At 47.0% G+C, this 6,959-nt stretch overlaps 1 long non-coding RNA gene across 1 annotated transcript; it reads right to left on the bottom strand.

Annotated features, from left to right (window-relative positions):
- Positions 1-3,219: 3,219 nt before the first annotated feature.
- On the bottom strand, positions 3,220-6,282 carry LOC144334660 (uncharacterized). Its single transcript, XR_013404771.1, has 2 exons — positions 4,534-6,282; positions 3,220-3,816 (listed from the first exon to the last, which is right to left on the bottom strand). It is a non-coding gene; the product is annotated as an uncharacterized LOC144334660 (long non-coding RNA).
- Positions 6,283-6,959: the final 677 nt, after the last annotated feature.

The raw sequence follows: 6,959 nt of genomic DNA, 5'->3' as shown, positions 1-6,959 counted from the left end.
TTAGAAAACCAAACTCTCTCCAACTCTCTCTCTCTTTCTCTCTCTCTCTCTCTCTCTCTCTTTCTCTCTCTCTCTCTCTCTCTCTCTCTCTCTCTTTTTGATGCAGGCTCTCCCTCTGTTGCCCAGGCTGGAGTACAGTGGCACAATTCTAGCTTACTGCAGCCTCAACCTCCTGGGCCTAAACAATCCTCCTGCTCAGCCTCCCGAGTAGCTGGGACTACAGGCACACGCCACCACACCCAGCTAATTTTTTAATTTTGTAGAGGCAGGGTCTCACTGTATGTTGCCCAGGATGGTCTGCAACTCCTGGCTTCGAGGGATCCTCCTGCCTGGACTTCCCCAAATGCTGGGATTACAGGCATAAGAGACATGAGCCAGCAGACCAGGCCTTTTCTCTCTCGTTTTTCCTTCCCTTTCTTCTAACCCATCTTTTCCCGTAGTCTACATAAAGGGACACACATACACACATACAGATTTGCTCCTTCATATTCCACTGGTTCCAGATTTTTAGCACCAGATATATAGATAGATTTACATCTTCTTGTTTTTCCTGTCAATCCAACCTCCCGTGTAACAGCCCCTGAGAATGAAAACCATTTCCTCCCTCGAAAGCCCTCTCCTAGGGCCGGGCGCAGTGGCTCACACCTGTAATCCCAGCACTTTGGGAGGCCGAGGCGGGTGGATCACAAGGTCAGGAGTTCGAGACCAGCCTGGCAAATATGGTGAAACCCTGTCTCTACTAAAAATACAAAAAAATTAGCTGGGCGTGGTGGCGCATGTCTCTAATTCTAGCTACTTGGGAAGCTGAGGCAGAAGAATTGCTTGAACCCAGGAGGCAGAGGTTGCAGTGAATCGAGATCGCCCCACTGCACTCCAGCCTGGGCGACAGAGTGAGAATCCATCTCAAAAAAAAAAAAAAGCTCTCTCCAGGGCACAGTGAGGCAGTTGACAGCTGGCCAGACAGTGGACAGACACATCTATTCACTCATAGTAGGCAGAAGGGTACTGCTTTCTTTGTACAATCGTATTTGAAGGGAATAGAGGGGCTGTGTTGTTCTTGGGAAGCTTTTTTTTTTTTTTTTTTTTTTTTTGAGACGGAGTCTCCCTGTGTCTCCCAGGCTGGAGTGCAGTGGCGCGATCTCGGCTCACTGCAAGCTCTGCCTCCCGGGTTCACGCCATTCTCCCGCCTCAGCCTCCGAGTAGCTGGGACTACAGGCGACCGCCACCATGCCCGGCTAGTTTTTTGTATTTTTTAGTAGAGACGGGGTTTCACCGTGTTAGCCAGGATGGTCTCGATCTCCTGACCTCGTGATCCACCCGTCTCGGCCTCCCAAAGTGCTGGGATTACAGGCTTGAGCCACCGCGCCCGGCCTGCACTCTTCTTTTGATAGCAGAATCCTGATTACACTCTTAATTTCAGGTTATGTGGTTTGGCTGGGGATGACCTGGCCATTACTCTAGGATTGGATATGTAATCTAAACATATAGTTTAGATATAGTTTCCAAAGCTGGAACTATGGGGAACAAAGCTCCATAGTGCTAGGGCTACTATACTAGAAGAATGTAAGGCTGGAGCTGCTGGTATCAGCTTGCCATTCCGTGGGGGAGCCTGACTAAGGATGAAGTCAACACTGAGAAACATAGGCCCAAGAGATAGAAACCAATCCTGATGACACTGTCTGGGAAGCTCCTTCAGTTTGAGTAGAGCTTCTGTCATTTGAAACCAAATACATTTTTACTAATCCACAGGGGGTGTACAAACTATTTTTCAGCTCTGTAAATGACATTCTGGCAGATGATATGCTTACCCAGATTTTGTTTAATGTAATTAAGTTTCATCTTATTCCAGAAAGTATTGATGGTCTCTTCTAGCAAGAAGGTCCCTCGTTTGTGTTTTATTTTGCTATAAGAAAAAAATGCATCAATTGGGGTTTAAGTTTGTTGTTTCTGACAGGGTTTCACTCTGTTGCCCAGGCTAGAGGGCGGTGGCACCATCACAGCTCACTGCAGCTTCCACCTTCTGGGCTCAAGGGATCTTCCCACTTAGCCTCCCGAGTAGCTGTAACTACAGGTGCATGACACCATGCCCAGCTAAATTTTTTTGTATTTTTTGTAGAAATGGGAGACTTACTATGTTGCCAGGCTGGTCTTGAACTCCTCTGCTCAAGAAATTCTCCTGCCTGGGCCTCCCAAAGTGCTGAGATTACAGGTGTGAGCCACCGTGTCTATCCACATTTAGGGTCTCTGGCACATACTAACAGAGAGACTCTGAAAAAATCCGGGGAATATAGCTGAACCTTGGTTTCCTTATCTGTCAAATGGATATATGATCTAGGGAGATCTCTCTTCCTTTTCATAGCCTGTTTTTTTGTTTTGTTTTTGTTTTTTCATTTTTTGTGTTTGTTTGTTTGAGACAGAGTCTCACTCTGTCTCTCAGGCTGGAGTGCAGTGGCGCAATCTTGGCTCACTGCAACCTCCACCTCCCAGGTTCAAGCGATTCTTGTGCCTCAACCTCCTGAGTAGCTGGAATTTCAGGTGCACATCACCATGCCCAGCTAATTTTTTTTTTTAAGTAGAGACAGGGTTTCACCATGTTGGCCAGGCTGGTCTCGAACTCCTAGCCTCAAGTGATCCTCCCATCTTGACCTCCCAATGTGCTGGGATTACAGGCGTGAGCCACTGTGCCTGGCCTGGTTCTGTTTTGAAATTTAGAATGGAGTGGAAAAGATACTGCCACATTGTCCTCTAAAGATATTAATTTATGGCTGGGCATAGTGGCTCATGCCTGTAATCCTAGCATTTTGGGAGGCCAAGACAGGCAGATCACTTGAGGCAAGGAGTTTGAGAGCAGCCTGGCCAACATGGTGAAGCCCTGTCCCGTCTCTACTAAAAATACAAAAAAATTAGCTGGGTGTGGTGACGGCCGTCTGTAATCCCAGCTACTCCGGAGGCTGAGGCAGGAGAATCACTTGAACCCGGGAGGCGGAGGTTGCAGGGGGTCCAGGTTGTGCCACTGTACTTCAGGCTGAGTGACAGAGTGAGACTCCGTCTCAGAAAAAAAAAAAAAAAAAGCTAATTTACATTTTTACATTTTCCTTGTGAATCAGAGTGCCCATTTCCCCACATCCTAGCCAATATCAAGTACTGTCAATTTCTTTTTTTCTCCTTTTCCTTTTCTTTTTTTCCCTTTCCTTTTCTTTTTCCTTTCCTTTTCCTTCCTTCCATCCTTCCTTCCTTTTTTAGCAGTCTAGCTGTACAGGGATTAAAATATGCCAGGGATTTAATTTCTGTAATTACTTGGAAGACCATCTGTGCCCTGCTTTGACGCAGGAGTCCCTGCTCTGCCCAGACAGCCATGTGGTGCTCTGCCAGAGCTCCTTTTCTCCAGGCTTTCCTACTCCTCATCCTCTACCAATTGGCTATGGGATGACTTTTGTCAGAGAATAGGACTGGGAGATGGAGCTCTAGACAGAAATTCTCCCCACACAGCTGTGCCCCTGATACCCTGGGAACTGACAATCATCAGAGGACCATTTGACATCAGCCACCAGTGGTCACCAGCCAAGTTCCAAGAGCTGTGTCTGGGTGGAAACCTACCATGGCTGAAGGAGTAAAGTGTCCCCCACGCTCAGCATGGAGACTTTTGCAGTTTTATCTCCCTTCAGCAGACCTGACTTGAGTTCAAGGCTGAGTCATCAGGGTGAGCATGGGAGTATTTTTCTTATGCTTAAATACAGGTTAATGACATTATAGCAGAATTCTAGTAAAGAGGGCATGTTTATCCAGTTAAAATTTATTCTTGGCCGGGTGCAGTGGCTCACGCCTGTAATCCCAGCATTTTGGGAGGCTGAGGTGGGCGAATCACTTGAGATCAGGAGTTTGAGACTAGCCTGGCCAACATGGTGAAACCCCATCTGTACTAAAAAAAATACAAACATTCGCTGGGTGTGGTGGTACTTGTCTGTAATCACAGCTACATGGCAGGCTGAGGCCAAAGAATCTCTTGAACCCAGGCATCAGTGGTTGCAGTGAGCTGAGATCGTGCCACTACACTCCAGCCTGGGCAACAGTGAGACTCTCAAAAACAACAACAACAACAACAACAGCAACAAAAATTATTCTCTATAATGAAAAGCCACAAGCAAAAATTGGTTTTTCAGATTTCTATTTACTGTCTAGAATGAGACAGACTTATTATAGACTGTTTGGGAAGAAGAGAAAGTTGATTTAAGTTATTGCATCCTTTTTTTTTTTTTTTTTTTTTGAGATGGAATCTCACTCTGTCGCCCAGGCTGGAGTGCAGTGGTGTGATCTCAGCTCACCGCAACCTCCGCCTCCCAAGTTCATGCCATTCTCCTGCCTCAGCCTCCCGAGTAGCTGGGACTACAGGCGCCTGCCACCACGCCTGGCTAATTTTTGTATTTTTAGTAGAGACGGGGTTTCACCGTGTTAGCCAGGATGGTCTCGATCTCCTGACCTCGTGATCCGCCCGTCTTGGCCTCCCAAAGTGCTGGGATTACAGGCGTGAGCCACCGCTCCTGGCCTGCATCCTTTTATTTTTAGCCATTAAGCAGCAATTTCCTTTCAATTTCATCTTCCCCTCCTCACTCTGAAGAATCTGAGGAAGAAAAGAGAGTTAAAGATGAGGGCCAGAGGAGAAAAAGAAAAAGGTTGCCTCAAAAAGTGGCCTGCTTTTCTTATCAATGTCTTTTTCTTGTGTATCATTATTGAGTCTACCCAGCAATTTCTCTGCCTGATCTGCAGCCTACCTCCTTATCTGCAGACATCCAGAGTGCCCCTTCTTTGCCAGAGTAAGTCATGTACCTTAGTTCAGAGCTCCCATTGGGGAATAAAGTTCATTCCTTCAGTGAGGCCTTGCTCTTCTCTTTGTTTAGCACAGAACTCAGCTCTTTACCTTGCCAGTAGCAGCAGCAGTCAGAGGTAAAGGGGCCTTGCAAGAGAAGCGATTCTGACTCCTTTATTATGTAGGTGAGGAGACTGAGACTACCCCTTCTCTCATCAAGAAGGGAAGGTATCTTCGGGCCTCTGTGGCAAAAAGTTCAGGAGAGTGGGTAGTGGGGTGCTGTTGTTTGGAGCACCCAGTTTTGGAGTCAGACCAACTTGGGTTGAAAGCCAGCGATCCTGAGTAATAACTTCCACTCTCTAAACGTGTTTCCTTCGTTGTAAATTGCGGTTAATATGTTGTGTTCCTTATAGGACTATTAAGAGAATTGAATGCACAGAGAGATATAAAACACTATGCTTGGAACATAGTAACTATTTGAAAAGTGGTTAATATTATGCATTTCATTTTTTTTCCTTTTTTTCCCCCTTCTAATCAATGTCAGAAAAATTAAGGAAATAGGAAGTCACTTCCAAGGGAGCTCTGGCTGCTCTGCAAACCTGTTAGTTAGCTATGATATCCAAGCTACTCAGGAGACCCAGAGCAAGTTGTTACTTCTTTCTACTGATTGGGAAACTGAAGAATAGAAGAAATTTAACTGTCTGCCTTGCCTAATGGTGTGGTGTAAAATAATAAGAAATATGCATACTGGTCTTTGACCATGGTTCCCAACACAGAGCTTCTAAAACCTGTATAATTTTCTGAGTGATTGGAGCTTCTGACATAGAGCTCCTTAATCTCTTGGAATTTCAGGTGATAGAAGTGCATTTTGTTCTGAGGCAACTCTGTAAGCTTCTGGATGGGGGCTAACCACCAGATAGACCAAGTCATAATTTGAAGCTTGGAACTTTCACCCCCACCTCACGTTGTCTGGAGAGGAGAGAGGGCTGGAAATGGCATTAATAATCAGTCATGGCCAGGCACAGTGACTAACGCCTGTAATCCCAACACTTTGGGAGGCCAAGGTGGGCGGATCACTTGAGGTCAGGAGTTCTAGACTAGCCTGGCCTACCTCTCTACTAAACCCTGTCTCTAGTAAAAATAGCAAAAAATAGGCCTGGCGAGGTGGCTCAAGCCTGTAATCCCAGCACTTTGGGAGGCTGAGACGGGCGGATCACGAGGTCAGGAGATCCACACCATCCTGGCTAACACGGTGAAACCCCGTCTCTACTAAAAAAATACAAAAAACTAGCCGGGCGAGGTGGCGGGCGCCTGTAGTCCCAGATACTCGGGAGGCTGAGGCAGGAGAATGGCGCAAACCCGGGAGGCGGAGCTTGCAGTGAGCTGAAATCCGGCCACTGCACTCCAGCCTGGGCGACAGAGCCAGATTCCGTCTCCAAAAAAAAAAAAAAAAAAGCAAAAAATAGAAAAAAAAAAATTGGCTGGGTGTGGTGGCTTGAGCCTGTAGTCTCAGTTACTCAGGAGGGTGATGCAGGAGAATCGCTTGAACTCAGGAGGTGGAGGTTGCAGTGAGCCGAGATTGTGCCACCGCACTCCAGCCTGGGCGACAGAGGGAGACTTTGTCTCAAAGAAAAAAACAAAAAAACAAAAAAACAGTCATGCCTACATGATGGAGCTTTGATAAAAATCCCAAAGGTGCCGGGCGCGGTGGCTCATGCCTGTAATCCCAGCATTTTGGGAGGCCGAGGCGGGCAGATCACGAGGTCAGGAGATCGAGACCATCCTGGCTAACATGGTGAAACCTCATCTCTACTAAAAGTACAAAAAACTAGCCGGGCGTGGTGGCGGGTGCCTGTAGTCCCAGCTACTCTGAGGCTGAGGCAGGAGAATGGTGTGAACCTGGGAGGCGGAGCTTGCAGTGAGCCGAGACCACTCCACTGCACTCCAGCCTGGGCAACAGAGCCAGACTCCGTTTCAAAAAATAAAAAAATAAAAAAATTAGTCATGTGTGGTGGCAGGTGCCTGTAATCCCAGTTACTCTGGAGGCTGAAGCAGGAGAATCACTTGAACCTGGGAGGCGGAGGTTGCAGGGAGCCGAGATTGCACCATTGCACTCCAGCTTGTGCGACAAGAGCAAGACTCCATCTCAAAAAAA

Source organism: Macaca mulatta, chromosome 15 (genome assembly GCF_049350105.2).
Source record: "Macaca mulatta isolate MMU2019108-1 chromosome 15, T2T-MMU8v2.0, whole genome shotgun sequence".
Lineage (NCBI taxonomy): Eukaryota > Metazoa > Chordata > Mammalia > Primates > Cercopithecidae > Macaca > Macaca mulatta.
Note: the sequence above shows the minus strand (reverse complement) of the source record. Positions and strands in the feature narration are given on the sequence as shown.